Source organism: Bidens hawaiensis, unplaced genomic scaffold (assembly GCF_021521415.1).
Source record: "Bidens hawaiensis isolate Kalapana, Puna unplaced genomic scaffold, B.hawaiensis_p1.1 tig00009923_1, whole genome shotgun sequence".
Taxonomy (NCBI): Eukaryota; Viridiplantae; Streptophyta; class Magnoliopsida; order Asterales; family Asteraceae; genus Bidens; species Bidens hawaiensis.
In genome coordinates this window covers 167,877-183,617 of record NW_027491748.1, presented here as the reverse complement: position 1 = coordinate 183,617, position 15,741 = coordinate 167,877, and the positions used below count along the sequence as shown (strand labels likewise).

Genomic DNA, 15,741 nt, shown 5'->3' with positions numbered 1-15,741 from the left:
TGCAAATAGTCTTCTTTCTATTCATACTGTAATCGCTCTATCATCTTGTTCATCGTATCTGTTGGGTTTAACAAGATTATCAAAGTCTAAAATCCCTATTTTATGAAAAACGCAGCGGAAATTAGTTTTAAATCTTGTTAATTTGATATGTATAAAACCAATTTTACACATGCAAAACCCAAGCCCGGATCCAAATACGAAATGCATACTATCAAACACATGCATGTCACTAAAAGTACATGCATGTTAAAGCTACCTTTTAAGAGAATCAAATCCGAGTGAAGGAGAGGATGGATGGAAAACAAGAACTTTAAAGGGAAGGTCCTCAAGCTTGCATACCCCAAGCCTCCGATAATACACCTTGATTAAGCTAGGATTTTACACTTGAAAGCACTTCCTTCTTGCTCCTTCCTTTGGCCGAAATCACCAAGAGAGAAAGAAGAGTTGAGAGGATTTTTCTTCTATTGCCTTTTGTTACTTGTGTTGTGTATGTGTTGTTGTATGAGAGAATACAACAAGAAAGAAAGATAATAATCTTTCAAATTTGGCACCACCCCAAGGAACTAATAAGATGCATTGCATGTCTCCACTACCGTTGAAATAATAATTAAATAATAAAGAGATTAAGAGAGAGTGGGGGGCGGCCCCCTTAATTTCCCTTTTATATTTTTATTATTTTTCAAGGGTTATATATTTCTACATATCCATAATGTGTTATAACTTATACCATTATAAATATAACACATTACATGTGACATGCTAGGTATATTGTTACTTAACCCTCTTAAACAACAATATGGAATGTTTTCTCTCAAAGTATAAATCACCCATATGATTTATTTATTTCACAAGTATATTTTATTTGGAAACCCCTTTTCAAATAACTCAAGTGTTAATATTCATTTGTTATGATCATATCATATATAAACAAATATTATTGGTGTTTGTCTAGCTTGTTATTGGGTATGACCCGACTTGGATAATGACATACTAGCCACATCAATAATAATATTTGTCTTGGACATAACGAGTCCAACATTATAATTAAACATACCATCTAAAGCTTGTGTCTCGGGTTCAGTCACTTTCTCCTTCCTTTGTTTTCCTCTTTCTCCTTCCTTAAACGCTCTTCGGCTGCTTCAAAGTGTTTAGTCGAAAAAATGGAATCCCATCATCAGAATTAAACTGAGTATCCATGTCTGTGTATTCCTCAGCCGTCACTTCTTCCATTTCCACATCATCAAAATTATTATTCCCAAACGGAACACTTTTATTGAATTTTATTTCCTCTGTATCTTCACCTTTAACGTCTTCCTTCATTCCCAACTTATTTACATCCTCCTTGTTTGAAATAAGAAGCAAGGAAATTTGTTCTTTAATTAAAGAATGATCAACAAACTGGCCTTCTTCAATCTCAACCGCATCCACCATGCTCATTACAACCCCATTCTCATCCACAAATAACACCCTTTTGACTTTCAATGTGTTAACGGGTGATGTGTTGTTAAACACACTTAATTTTCGCACCTTTTATCTACGTTATTATATTATATTTTATGTATTTTAACTTGTTTTATATAGGTTTTACATATAAATCTTTATCTTGTAGGTTATGGGTTAAAGAATGAAGAAACTGGACCTTTCGAGGAGCTTACGGGCCTTTTACGCATTCGATTTGAAGACAAAGCTCAAAGCCCAGCCCGATTACATGTTATACAAGCCCATTATTTACACTACTTAGAATATAAAAAAAAAATAAAACCCTAGGGCAGCCCCCTAGGTCCGATCGCTACTACAGCAGCCAAGAAGAAAAGGAAAAAAGTTTTGTGCAGCTAAAGTGGGAGCTTGTGGCGGATAGGGAAGAAGGAAGAGATAAGAACCAAGCCTCGGGATCATTCACCATCAGTTGTTGCAGCCGAGAACAGCCCATATTCATCATATATCCTTTCTTTCATAACATTGTTCAACACTTTGATTTTCTTTTTCAATTGTTAATTTGTTTTGCAATTGCTTGAGAGATTGACTTGTTTATGATTATTGTTGATCATTGAATGATTTTTAAGATGATTGGTATGAGTTATATGATGTTTTTATTGAATATTCATGGCTGTCCAAATATGATTAGAGGCTAATCTTATCGGTTCTACCTAGGAATGATGATAATTGTTAGAGTTTGATGAGTTTATTAGATTGTTTGATTGATAGACGTATATTGTTATTGTAAAGTTGGATTTAGACATGAAATAGGTTGTGTTTAAGGGCTGGAAATTTTGGTAATTCATTGCTTAAACCTCTTGCGTTGGTTGATTAGTTTGTATTGATTGATCGGTGCTTGTTTGATTCTAGACTTTGTGTTTAGGGTTTGTTTGCGGTAGGTACAACCGTAGGGTTTTGTTGCATGAATTTGTGGTTAAAGTATAACGGTTAGACACCTTCTTAGAGACCGAGAGGTGATAAGAAGTTATGGTTGTCTCATGGCCTTTGCATGCTAGAATAAGAATTGCGCGAGAGCGAGTTCATTTCTTGTCCGGTTTAAGTGTTTTAAGCGACTAGTTGATCTATTTTGGTTTAAGTTAGATTGTTCCTCTATCCTTGGTTGTGTAGTATTCATTACCATTAGGGTCGAGTGTTGGTGAGACCGAGAGGTGAGTCATCATTAGAACACAATAACAATTGTTTCCCGGTTTGGTCGTTTTAGCCGATTAATAGTAGTTAGGGTTTGTTGAGTGAGACTGAGAGGTAATCTAGTGAGCCTGAGCGATCCTTAGTCGTGTCATCTTTAGGAACCGGTGTCCTGATGTCATCCAATCCATTTGCTTGTTAGACCTACAATTTGATTCAAACCTAGGTAGACATTTTTGTCCATCCAAAGTCAACACAGTTAGTTCTCCGTTAAGTTTTCTATTTTTGGTAACTTTTGTCAGTCAGTCCAGTTAAGTCATTAAAAATCAATAATCAATTAAATATTATTCTTAGGTAGGTCTTGTCTAGGGTTAGTGATCATTAGCGTTCTTACGTGTCCTCGTGTTCGATACTCGGACTTCCTAGGTCTATAATACTTGCGATTGGTACACTTGCCGGTTGTGTGTGGTTTTAGGATTTTCATTTTAAATTTAAAGCTTAGTTGTGAGGGTCATTCTTTTAGACATATCCGACGCACACTAACGAGTTGTACTTCGGTTGAGTCATGGTAAATAACTAACTCCATCCCGTTTGACTCCCTATCGGCAGGTACATTACCAGATGATGAAGCACCTGGTTGCTAATCAACACCGCCTGCCTCAAGATCCTTGTCATGATCATGATCCTTCAATTTCTTCAGCATGTCTTCTTTACATGTAAGCTGAAGGATCAGATCATCTTGCTTCTGAATTCTCTCCCCCTAATCAACAACCAGTGCTCTCAGTTCTCTATTCTCCTTCTATAAAAACTGGAGATCATATGTCTTTGATCTGCCACCATAGTTTCTTGAAACCGACGATCATCAGCCATTTTATTCTCTTGCATATATACTAGATTCGGCAATTGGAACATCTAATGTTGCACAGGAAAGTTGTAAAAGTTTGGATGAATTAGCTGCAATGGGCCTTGAGGTCTGTTAAACGACATAAATGAATCTCGACAACAATATGATTCTCCCTAGTCATATACTTAGCTGTCTCCCAAAATGGTCGTATAATGCTATAGTGAACCAGGAGATTTGTCGAGATAGCCCGGTATACTCTTGAATGTCTCAAGAACATAATTACATCTCCAAACATGGCATGTCCAAAGAAGTTCTAACCCATGAAAGCACAAATGTTGTGTTTCTTGTCAGCTATCAAACGGTTACCAGCATGTTCTTCTGGTTATGCCCCTGGATTAACAAGTTGCTCGATCTGTTGTTCTTGAATAACTTGAGCTTGTTGAATGACATGCTACTCTTATTCACCCCGGGAACATTGATCTGTGGATTATCAGCCATTTATGTGTAAACGAGCATGTTAATACTTGAAATATTATTGAAATTGATTGATTTTCCCTCATTCGTTATACATAAAAAATGCAACGAATGAAAACAATTCACATTCGTTAATATAATTAACGAATATACTCATTCGTTAAAAATATTCTCATTAGTTAAGCAATACAGATGCTCATTCGTTAGAAAACCAACGAATGGTGGGTTAGGTTGTCACATGACATTAAAGAAATAAAAATAAATTTTTGATAGTTGATTCTTTTAAACTAGTTCACCAAAACAAACTAGTTTGCAAACATTTTATGCCACATGTCATGCAATTATTAGTTCACGTATTTTTTTTATCCTTTATCCTTTTTTTGTTAACAATTATTAATATAGAATTCAAATTGGTATTGTATAATAACTTAGATTTTAAAAAAATCTAAAAACACAACAATGTTTATTTTTTCCCTAAACACTTCAATATAAATTTTATAAAAACGAGGTTCTTCAGAAATATGTATTTTTTTTCTTATTAGTTTTCCGATATAATATTATTGTTTCGTAAACTTATTATTTAAAGTTTTATTTTTTTATATATTTTAAAATATCACAAATTATATTTATATAAGAAAAATGTTGGTTGAGGTTGGGTTGTGAATGCGAGTGAAAATTTAGATTAGCTTGGGTTTTGTTTGTTGATGAGAGGGAAATTAGTTTTTTATTAAAAGATTGGGTTGGGTTGCCAATGGGAATGGTCTTCAAATGTAAGACACGTGTCAATTCTTCTATCATTTTATAATTTTCATAACTTTATCATATGACATTTTAGTGGATGTTCTAACAATTGTGTCTTTCTGTTTGTCATATTGTCTTTAGTGCGTTGTGTTTTTTTACTTATCATTGTGTAATATGTTTTTACTACAGTGGTTTACGTTTCAGGTCATTGTGTGATATGTATAACATTGTGTTTAACGTGACATTTTATTATGTAATATGCATTCATCAATGCGTTTTGTGTATTATATAAATTTGTTGTTATTTGATCATTATATTTGCATATTAGGATTACATAACAAGGATTACATAACGGTATTATTTAATTAATACAATTTTCAGATTTAATCATTTTTGAAAAATAAAAACACAACACACAATAACGAACCAAAGCCACGATATTGAGTAGAAAACACAATTACGAGTAGAAAAACACGAGTAACTGGAAAACGTAAGTTTTTTATAGCAATAGTGGTACTCATATAAAGATTAAAATGAACGCTCTTTTTTATCAGGAACTTAAAAATATGCCACATGAAAAGTAATGAAATTTTAAAAAAGATAAAGAATTTGACATATACCTTGCAAAGAAAATATAAATTATTCCCTTTACGTCATTTCTCCTTTCATCCAACATCTACTCAAATTAATGATAACAAAATCTCTATTTTATAGTATACGCTTTGTTTTTAAATTTTAAATAAAAAGAGTGATTATAAGTCATTTTTAAAAAAATTGTTGTAACTGGATCAAACCTAATAAAAGTTAAGATTCACAAATAATGAACACGTCTCAAGAGAAAAAAAGTAAAAATAATAAAATTCAAAAGAAAAACACGCAAAAAAGTTAGAATAGGGCATGCTATATGTTTGTTCGGGTTATTATTACACACAAGCAAGGAATATGGTATGAAACAATGCCAACACGGTTAAGCAAAAGCTCAATCAATTATGCACTTGTGCTTAGTTTTATAATCTGGCCCTCCTAATATTGATAGATCTCACTTTGCTTTTCTTTCTTATAGAAACTTTTTTATACTATTTTCTTTTGTCATTTCTTCGATATTTTCTTTGTTGATCACTTTCTTTCAAGCCATATTTGATCATATTCGTTTATTCTTTCTCATAGTCTAGTTTAATTAAAATTTATCTTGTCGAAGAGAAACAACGTGGCAAAGACACCAAGAAAGGAAAGGATATGTAAATGACACAGACGAATATAGTTCAATATGAGAAACGTAATACAGACTTTAAAACAAGAGAAATGCTCAACTTTTACAAACACTAAAAATGTCGTTTCTAAATAATACAGCAACCAACATTTAAAAATATATTGAGTTAGTTTATAACTATTTATGTTAACAAGGGTTAAAATATCACTTTAAACTTGCGAGACCAAACCCGAATCAGTCCATATTATTTACAATAAAGTCGGTTCCCGGATCCAAAAAATGCTACTAAATTGTTCAGGGTCCGGGTCCATTTGCACACCCCTACTTTTACGAATTAGATTCTAGACCATTATAGTAAGACGTTCTTATTATTTGCACCTACCGTTAATAAGTTGAGATGGCAAACCTACTTCCACGGTCTTTTCAACAACGGGAGGGCATACCATGGCGAAAACGAGAACACAACAACACAAAGACAACAACGAAATATTTGCTACTGTCGGCGCATCACACAGGAGGAGGTGAGAACCGCAATAAGGAAGATGGGAAGGTAAAAGGCGGTTGGCCCAGACAACATACCTATAGAAGTGTGGAGATGTTTGGGTGAGGAAGGAATCTCATGGTTAACTAATTTGTTCAATATTATCTCCAAAAATGGTAAGATGCCAGACCAATGGAGGAGTAGTGTCGTAGTCCCCATCTACAAGAACAAAGGAGATGCTCAATGTTGTGGAAACTACAGAGGATTTAAGTTGCTAAGCCATACTATGAAACTATGGGAAAGAGTTATTGAGGCTAGAATCAGACGGGAAACTCAGGTGTCGGTAAACCAGTTTGGATTCATGCCTGGGCGATCTATTACGGAGGCGATACATATACTAAGAAGATTGATGGAAAAGTATAGAGAGAAAAAACGATTCTGCACATGGTGTTCATTGACCTAGAAAAGGCGTATGATAGTGCCGCGTCATCTGCTTTGGGATAGCCTTGAGGGTGGAGGTGTACCCAGGAAATATGTAGACATAGTTCGGGATATGTATGCTAGGACTAAAACAAGCGTCCGTTCGCCTATGGGAGATACTGCCTCCTTCCTGATGGAGATAGGCCTTCATCAAGGTTCAGCATTGAGCCCCTTTCTTTTTGCAGTAGTCCTAGATGAGCTGTCAAAGTCGATCCAAGAGATAATCCCCTGGTGCATGATATTCGCAGACGACATTGTGCTAGTTGCTGAGAGTAAACAAGATCTAAACATGAGGCTAGAGGAATGGTGAGTGGCTTTAGAGAGGAAAGGCCTAAGAATTAGTCGCTCCAAGACCGGGTATCTCCATTGTGACTTTAGTGGGGTAAATGGTAATGAGGAGATCCAAATCACCATCGAAGGCCAAGCGGTTCCGCAGACAACAAAGTTCAAGTATTTGGGCTCTTTTGTCCAGAGTGATGGGGGCATTGAGAGTGACGTGACCCATCGTGTCCAGGTAGGTTGGTGCAGATGGAGAGCAGCTACATGAGTTTTGTGCGACAAAAGGTTCCCAACTAAATTAAAGGGGAAATTTTATAGGGTTGCCATTCGACCGTCGATATTGTATGGAACAGATTGTTGGGCTATTAAGAAGGCACACACACGTAAGCTAGAGGTAACAGAGATGAGAATGTTGAGGTGGATGTGTGGGAATACAAGATCTGACCGAATAAGAAACGACGTTTTTCGGGAAAGATTAGGGGTAGCTAATATATCAGTTAAGATAAGGGAGGGGAGATTGAGGTGGTATGGACACGTAAAGAGAAGACAAATGACAGATCCTGTTAGATCAGTAGAAAACATTACTATAGAGGGTAGGAGGGGTAGAGGTAGACCCAAATTGACCTGGGATGAAACGATTAGGCATGATTTGATAAACCTGCATCTCTCCGAGGACATGGTTAATGATAGGCCTTCTTGGAGACGTAGGATTAAGGTTAAGGACTTCTAAGGAGATGATATAGTCTTGGTTAGAAATATGTTTTAGAGCCATGACTTGACCAGCTTAGTATAATTTGTTTTTGTCACCTGTATTGTTTTTTTACTATTAACACTGTTATTTATTATAATTATTTTATCTACTTATCATTTTTTTTTCTTTTTCTTTTTTTCCGTTAGTACTAAATGTTACACTTTCCCAATAGTCTATTTTATACATTATCTATTATTCTACTATTATGTTACTTGTCTTTGGAGCCGGGGGTCCCTCGGAACAAGCCTCTCTATTCCTCAGGGATAGAGGTACGGCTTGCCTACATCCCACCCTCCCCATACTCTACTAATAGTTTTGCTATGTGTGGGATTTACTGGGTATGATTATTGTTGTTGTATTCTTATTATTTGCAATTTATAACATATTAAAAGTATAAGATAAAAAACCGAATTATACAATTAGTTGAAGGACCATTTATGCCGTTTAAACAAACAAACAGAAAACGAATTACGATAACACAATTAGCTCCATTTATTTATTTTGCTATATCATATCCCCAATTTCCAGATTACCTGATGGATTCGCATAATAATAATAATAATAATAATAATAATAATAATAATATCAATTGTAAGTTCCAATCTCTACCTCTCTCTCACTCGTTCGTTATTCTTCTCTTTATTCTTCAAATTCTTTGTCCAATTATATTACAGTGTAATTTCAGTTTTGTTGTCGATTTATAATCCAATCATTAAATCGCTGGTTTATATAATATATAATTTGCGATTGGTGAATGTGTTGTTCAGATCTTAAATTGAAAATGTTGAAACGCATGCATTTAGGGCATTCGTATCGTTTTTGAATTTGATAAGTAGTGTATTTGTTTAGGATTGTATAGACAGACTGCATTTAGATGTTGCGCATAATATAATATTGTTTTTTGTTTAGTAGAATGAAATACATATTGTAAACCATTTGCAAGGTTCCAGCTTGCTAGGGGTGACCAAAAAACCCACGAAACCAAACCGAATAGCGCCTACTGGTTACTTTTTGGACCCTCTGTTAACCGAACCGAACTGAACAATTCGTATTTTTAGATAATTCTAGTTTTGTACTTTCATTTCATGTATTTCTAAGTAAATATTTATTTTGGTTATTAACCGAATCGAACTAAACACCGAAATATTAACTGAATAAACTGAACCGAACCGAATACTGAATGATTAATTTGGTTGAGGCTATTGATCGAACCGAACCGTGCACACCCCTACCTGTAACCGAGCTGGTTCGTTAGCTTTTTAAGGTCTGCATATAGGTTATTTGAATATGAAACCTTATTTAGAGCTAAAGTTAGGGCTAGTAATGCTGAAAACCTATGAGAAATATAGAAAATAAAAGTCATAGCTTTCTATAGGAGCAACTCGCAAGCTGGTTAGGTTTTGACTCGGTGAGGTGCATGTTGTAACAAAGGTGCAGGTGAGGTGCGCCTCTTGTAGTTTGGGAGGTTTTGTGCATCAATGTTGTGCATATAGGTTCCATATTTAGAGTTAAACTTTAGCTAAGTAATGCTAGAGGTAGAAACCAATGAGAAATATAATAAGATTTATATGAACACTCTGCGACTTGGCTATGGGTCCCAAAATTGTAACCACACTCGTTATTATTATTCTACGAGCGAACCTTTTGATTTCAGAATTTATCCAAAGAAATGATTTTAATCAAGTTTTGAATGAATGAATGGTCAAGAGTTGAAATAGGCAAACTGCAAGAAAAATCTTAATGGAAACAAATGGCTTTGTGTTATACAGGATTCATCGATTCTGTTTGTTTTTCATCTTTATAATTTAATTGTTGATTCTTTCTTGCTGTAATGAATTTTTTTTCTTTTCTTTTATCAGTCTTACAAGAGCTGTGATTTCTGAGTATGGTGAAGGAAACAGAATATTATGATATCTTGGGAGTCAGTACTGATGCATCCTCATCAGATATTAAAAAGGCTTACTATGTAAAAGTAAGTCTACTAGTTCATTCTTTAAAGAAAATGCTCATTCTCACAAAAAAAAAAATAAAAATAAAATAGATAATAAAAAATAATTAAAAAAAAATCTATGGATCACTTCTCAATGTGATTATTGAATTCATAGAAGTTGTGTGAACTTTTCATATCATGTTATATTATGCATGCAGCAATGCTATTATTAAGCATGATTCTTTGAAAATTGTGTACTTATATAATATAACTTTCTGATGTTAATATTTACAGGCAAGGAAAGTTCACCCTGATAAAAATCCTGGAGATCCGAAAGCTGCCCACAATTTTCAGGTGTGAAGTTTGACTTAATTATCTTTTGGATTCTTTATGATATATTGCTTCTGTTTATATAATTGAGTGTATTATTATGCATGAAGGTTCTTGGAGAGGCTTATCAGGTTTTAAGTGATCCTGAGAAGCGTGAAGCGTACGTCAAAAATGGAAAATCAGGAGTAGCAAAGTAAGCATAATATATACTTCAGTTTTCCATTGTTTGTTTTTGTATACTAGCGGTTTATTATGTTTTTCTTCAGTGATTCAATGGTGGATCCTGCAGCTGTTTTTGGCATGCTGTTTGGTAGTGATATGTTTGAGGATTACGTTGGACAACTTTATATGGCTGCTATACAGTCTGTAGAACTTGAAGAAGAGGGACAAGTTCCTGAAATTCGCAGGATGAAAGTCCAAGAGAGGATGAGGGTATACATTCTTACTCCAATTATTATTATTGTTATTGTTATTGTTATAATGACAACAATTACAGAACTAGTTTTGTAATTCTTGGAATGGATAATATGGTAGTTAAGTGAACGTGGTTAGTTAGTTAGGCTAATGAGTTGAGTTTATTAGAGTAGTCAATCCTCTACTTAGTATAAATAAGTAGTCTTTGTATTGAACCATTTAGAGAGAATAGATTTAAAATCTTACTTTCTCTCTTCAAATCACTTTAGTTATGGTGACATAGCAACCTACTTTCACATTTTTACTCATCATAGTAAACAAGCAATGTCCTTATATCATTTATGACAACCGGTTTTTCATTTTCTATTAGTAACTTGCTTGAGTTTCCAAGGTTGTTAGGGATCCCTTTTATTTTCTCTTCTTTCTTCATAGTTTTATTATTTTTACTAGTACTTTTGTTTTTGCATTTCTTGTATGCACTTTCGGTTTTTTGCATTTTATACTTGATATTTAAAAGAAGGTTTTTATTAATTGGGGTCTTAATGGGCGCAACCTCTCTATCTTGTGAGGGAATGCTTGCCCTTATCTCACCCTCCGTAGATTCTACTATATGAGTGGGATTTTGCTGGGTACATTTGTTTGTTATGCCATTGTGAACATTTTACTGGGTGCGTTTTGTTATTTGTTATTAGGGTTTAGTTATATAGCACACGGGCCTAAGTTTGGATTTCAGTGTTTCTTTCCTATATAGACAGGTAAACCTTCATTTTAGTTTTTTGAGTTACATTGAGATATTTTTCCCATTTACATTTTACATAAATTAACTTTATTCTTCATTGAAGTTTTATTCTTATTTTTGTTAAGAAACTTGCTACTAATTAATATTTATTTGTCGATACACAAACACACACACATATACGTATATGTTGTATAGATGTATAGTTATTGGAAGTTTCTTTTTGTTTCCTTGTATAGGAATTTCAAAAGGAGAGGGAAACAAAGCTCATAACAAATCTGAAGAATCACCTTCGGCCATTTGTTGAAGGTCAAACATCTGAATTTGTAAGCTGGGCAACATCTGAAGCTCGCCAACTCTCACAAGCTGGTAGGTTTTCCTTACATTTTAGATCCCCGTACTACAGTTATTTACTTACCAGATAACTGAGTTTTGACCATTGCAGTCATGGAAAAAAATTGACTGTTCTAAACATTTAAGAGAAACAAATAATCACCAAAATAATAACATACCCATGGTTTTAATGCCTTTTGTAACAATCCATTACATCTTTTTGACCTAAGCAGTTAATGTTGAAAAATATCGGATATCGGTCGAGGACCGATATTTGAGATGGGATATCGGTGGGGTACCGGTAATTTTTATATCATGCAGAATTTATATATATAGCAGTTTAACACTAACAATTCAGTATACTCTCCTACTGTTAACAAATTATCCTTTTGCAACTTGCAAAACACTGACAATTGTAGCAAGTAGGAACTGATTAAGACTCGAAACCCTAGCATTAGACACTAAAAGTTGAAATTTAAGACTTAAAACACTGATGTCGGGAGTATCGCTGAAATATCGGTCAATATCGCCGCTATCATGGTATCGATATTTTGACCATATTTCACATGAGGACCGATAACCAATAACATCCCATCGATATTGACTGCATAGTTTTTGACTACAAACTCATTGCTAGCTTATTTTATCTTTTTATTTGTTTTCGACTTTTTGTATATAAAATCGAATACAATACTTGAAAGACCACTGATTTTCTTTGTTTCTGCGGCTCTTTTTGGAATAATAATAACATGTCAGCTTTTGGTGAGGCCATGCTACGTACTATTGGCTATATCTACACCAGACAAGCCGCAAGAGAACTTGGAAAGGATAAACGTTATATGAAGGTTCCATTTATAGCCGAATGAGTGCGGGACAAGGGCCACCAGATGAAATCACAAGTTTCTGCTGCTTCAGGTTTTATAATTTCTAGTTTTCATCTGCTACAGGTTTTATAAATTTGTCAAATTTAAAAACGAAATGGGTCATATTTTATATATTTTTTCACAAGTACATGCATTTTGGTCAAGTAACCAATTTCAGTATAGCAAAACTGGATTCCGTGACTTTTTCATGTTTTTTAAGGGACTGGGAACCTGTTTAAGACACGATTAAACCTGTTAATAAAAAACGTACACTATGTGAATTTTTTTAATTTTTTAAATAATTGAAATTAGTAGGTTAGGCTCCATCATTTCTCCTTACTGGTACATGAAACTTAAAACTGTGTTATACACATGAGATATAAAGTAGTTAAAGGACTCGTATTCATGTTTTATGCTTGTGTTAACGCGTCGTCTCTAACCTATTTGATAGGAAATGGAACGATTAACAAAGAAAAATTAAGAACAAACTCAGAGATTCATAAGAAACAGGAGAGCTTATTCTCATAGAAAAGAATGATACAAAATGATAACCAGGGGAAAACCCTCTCTCCTCAAAGGAGCCACAATCGTTTGTAACAAACTAAATCCTGAAAACAATCAATCACATGCTCTCCTATATATGCTAATAATATTCTAACAAACTCTCTTAGCCACTTGTAGTATTTTCACTTCGCCCCCTCCTAGAATAGACAAATAGCATTGGAGGTTTTTCTTTACGTCCTCCATGTTTAACATTTGTATTACTATTTAACACAATAAGACCTGTTTTGTCAGTCCTAGTGTTTTACATGTTTAGGAATTTTAATATCCCAAATTCATGTTGAGGGAGTCTTTTGTGAAATATGAGATAGTATGTTGGCTTTTTATAATATTAACCCTTTATTCTAACCGGCTAAGAGCGTTCACAACAGCTTCTGCATTTAGCCATGTATTTAGGAACTAGGATCCCTAAATAAGAAAAAATTTTAGGGAAGCTGCAGTGATTCCCTAATTATACAGGTTCACTATTCATTCTCTATGTCCAATTACCATATTTATTTGTGAGTGGAAAAAAGAGAGAAAAGGTTATAAAAAAATAATAATAAGTATAATTTAATGGAATAGGGATAGATATCGGGAATGAGACATGAGAAGTTTTTAAAAGATGAACAAACTTTAGGAATAAATGTGTTTTTTAGGTAGTATATGAATCCTCTAAAGTTGTATTAAGAGTAGGAAAGAATAATTAAGGCTAGCAAGTTGATCTATACAGGTGCGGTATCTTTAATACAAATTCAAGAGGATCTGAAGAAGTTGAACAATTCAGAAGCCACGGAAGAGCAGATACTGAAAGCTATTGAAGAAAAAAAAGACCAAATGATTAATTCTCTGTGGCAGATCAATGTTGTTGATATTGAGACAACCTTATCTCGTGTCTGTCAAGCAGTAAGTTCACGTTTTCTTTTGTAAACATAATAATAGAGATAAAATCAAAGAGATCAACTAAAAAGGAAACAAGTTAAATGGTTGAACATGTCAAAAGTCGAATTGCAAATATTTAGTTTCTACTGTTTGGGTATAGTGAAACTGATTCTGATTTAGAGGTCATTTGACATGTAAGTTTGTGAATGATGGAAGTTTGCTAAATGTTCAAACGACTGAATTATCTCAAAACGCTACTTTGTTAATTTTTACTACTGATTATTCTAGATCAATAACAGTTTGAAAACGTAAGGTTTATAAAACAGGAGACGAAGTTCACTTGCATTGTTGCGTTTCAGGTGCTGAAAGATCCAACTGTTTCAAAAGACGAGCTCAAGCGACGTGCTATTGGAATGAAGAAGCTTGGAACAATATTTCAAGTAAGCTTGGAACATATAGATACCATTAATATGCTAATGGTATTTGTTATGTAATATTATGTAAACATTATTATAGTTATATCTTGTAATAACAAGGCTTGTGGTCAAGCTTGGTATATGAAGGCTCTAGCTCTTAATTTAGTAAGGTTCAACTTAGGCTCGGGCTCGATTATGCTTGGCCCTGTTGGAGCTTTTAGCGAGTTGGTCTTGAGTAGGTCACATACGATGTTGACTAATTTGCACTCTTGCTAACTACCAACTCAACTCATTTTGCTGGACTCTGTTTGAATTCTTGAGGGCCTAATTTCTTACTGTATTATTATTATTATTATTATTATTTATTTTTTTTTATTTTTTTTTTTGGTTTTATCTAACCAGCATTTAAAAAAAATTATATGATATTTGATTTTTGGTAGTGGTTTGACAGAATTGAGGCATTATGTACAAGGTTCAAACATATTTATGTGTCCTCTGATTTCAGGTAGCTAAAACTACATACCGCAGAGATAATAGTTTGCGTGAAGAAGGTGCCCCTATAAACGCTGCTTCTTCATCCAAGTAACATGGTTGTGATTAAGTATACAGCCTGTTTTAGCAAACCTCTGTATGCATTTCAAATTAACTAATGTAGTAATGTGTGCTTTTATCATTTGGATTTGTTTGTTCACTAAGAACACAGAACTTCATAATCCTGGTTTTACAGGAAAGTCATATTAAGTTTAAACAAAGATATATATATTAATCTCGGTTCATTCTTACCACTGCCAAGAATAGGACCATATGCTATTCAGTCCATATACTATTCAGTCGGATGGTTGTTGGTTTTGTTTTACTATAATTTTTGTTTTCGGGCAGGTGAAAACTGAACCGCCCGGGAGCTAATGTTTGTGCCATGAAAAGCTTCTTTGTTTGGTAGAAAGATACTGTGCATCCGAAGAAGAGAATTTTTTAAATCGCGATCTGCATTATAATTCTGTACACCTATAAAATGAGAAGAAAATAAATTGATTTAGATATAAAAATACTGTGATAAAGTAATGATAAGAATCAAAGATCATATATGTTCCTTCGCAATTCAGGTATCACTACCAAATCTCCAATCTTATATTAACTCCATATGCATGAAATTACATGTATGAAGAAGGCGGCATTTGAAAGAGAGGATCTGACTTTTTGGATTTTCAGACTCGCCTGTGTCCTTTGGACCCTTCCCCCCCCCCCTCACCCCCCCACCCCCCCTCACCCCCCCCAAGCTGAAATAAGCACCTTGAAGTGAAATAATTTCAATCGCGAAGGATTCAATCCAGCCACAGGTTTCCCTATGGCTACGTTGTTATGACTTCACCCAGTTGAAGACCCCACCGTGGTATGCGCCAATAAGACCACCAAAA

The 15,741-nt window shown here is 34.2% G+C and overlaps 1 pseudogene across 1 annotated transcript; it reads left to right on the top strand.

The window, feature by feature from the left end:
• Positions 1–9,744: 9,744 nt before the first annotated feature.
• On the top strand, positions 9,745–15,081 carry LOC143533841 (chaperone protein dnaJ 10-like; annotated as a pseudogene). Its single transcript, XR_013135429.1, has 9 exons — positions 9,745–9,854; positions 10,107–10,166; positions 10,253–10,335; positions 10,409–10,574; positions 11,532–11,661; positions 12,382–12,540; positions 13,762–13,934; positions 14,270–14,350; positions 14,832–15,081. The product of XR_013135429.1 is annotated as a chaperone protein dnaJ 10-like (transcript).
• Positions 15,082–15,741: the final 660 nt, after the last annotated feature.